Raw genomic sequence first — 1,602 nt, 5'->3', positions numbered from 1 at the left:
GGTTCCACTATGATAAAAAATATGGTTACAAGAGACTCAAATCACAGCACAAATTGTGCTCAATGACTAGCCAAATACCAATACAACAGAGATGAAAACAGAGAACAAGGAACCTGAAAAATTCACAAACTGCAGTTACCGTACACGGCGTATATGTCACTGTTTCAGTGACTTTTGAACAATCCGAACGGTCAAACTGAAGAACCACGAGGTATGAACCTTCTGACAAAATTTCAGCCCGATCCAACGGTGGACGAAACCGCAGCAGCAATCTGAAAATTCCCGTTCTAAAAAAAATGCTGAAAAATGCTGCTGCAGTGTGAGATAAATTTCTCTCTGCTCAAGCACCTTCTGCAAGATCCGAACGGTCAGATTGAAGTTACACACAGTATGAACCTGCTGACAAAGTTTCAGCCAGATCCAACGGTGAACAAATCGGCGGCGGTGGTCGGAAGTTTTTGACGAAACTTTCTCCTTTTCTCTGCTTCACTATCACTCTCTATGGATGACACACTGTTGGCTCTCTCTGCTCTCTCGCTTGCACCTTGACTGCACTCACTCATCCATTGAAAGAATGATAAGCAAAAGGGACCTAACCTAATTTCACTGTGGGCTGGGCCTCCACATGTGAGCCCAAGCCCAGCCCAACATGAATGAATACTTTTCGTAGTTCCACCACATTTAATATCCATATATTAAACCACGCAAGATAAACAAATCCTTTTAGAGTTGGTTGAAAAAATTTATACAACTCTTTAACAAAAGTTTTGTGGACAAGAATTTTGAGATAATAAGAGAATGATTATTGACAAAAACACTTTCTGAATTGCATATATACATACATATTAAAGGAAGAGAAAAACCTACATATCATTTTTAATGTTTTTACTTAAATTCAATAGTTGTATTATTTTGTATGACGTATAAGGATATGTTGACCTATTCTAATTGGTCTAATATTTTTATCTGTTTTTATTTAATAATATATTCAACTATTGAGTTTATAAATATATATATATATATATATAACTATAAAGTTATTAAATTAATAAACGACAAGGTGCAATTAAAAATAATAATTATGTGAGTCTTGTGAATGTGAAAACATGAAGCAAGTCTTTGACAACTGTCATCACTGTTTTGCTTTTTTTTTCTTTATTCTGTGGGGAAAGTCAATTAGATAACAATCACTTGCTGTAAAAGTAATTCAAATATCCAGATTTTTTGGCACAATTGATAGATGATTAAGCTCAATATTATAATTAAAATTTGGAAATATTTATTTTTTAATTTTGTAAATAGTTAGAATCTGGATAATTTTTTGAAGTATTAACTGAAGAAGAAAATAAGAAGTTTTTATAAATTAAATTTAGTTTTCAAATAACTACTTTGTAGACACAATTATTTTAAATTTAATTTTTGAATTATATACAAAATAATTATAAAATATTTTGTTTCTGAGGATTTAGTAATCACGCAGGTGTTAAAAAAAACAAAGTAAAATAAAAAATAAAAAATAATTTTTATTATTATTCGGAATTATTTTATTGTTCTATAGATATATCAGATTATAAAATAAGTGTATTATGGGAAAACACAGTT

Source organism: Phaseolus vulgaris, chromosome 4 (assembly GCF_000499845.2).
Source record: "Phaseolus vulgaris cultivar G19833 chromosome 4, P. vulgaris v2.0, whole genome shotgun sequence".
NCBI lineage: Eukaryota > Viridiplantae > Streptophyta > Magnoliopsida > Fabales > Fabaceae > Phaseolus > Phaseolus vulgaris.
This window is presented reverse-complemented; position numbering follows the sequence as displayed.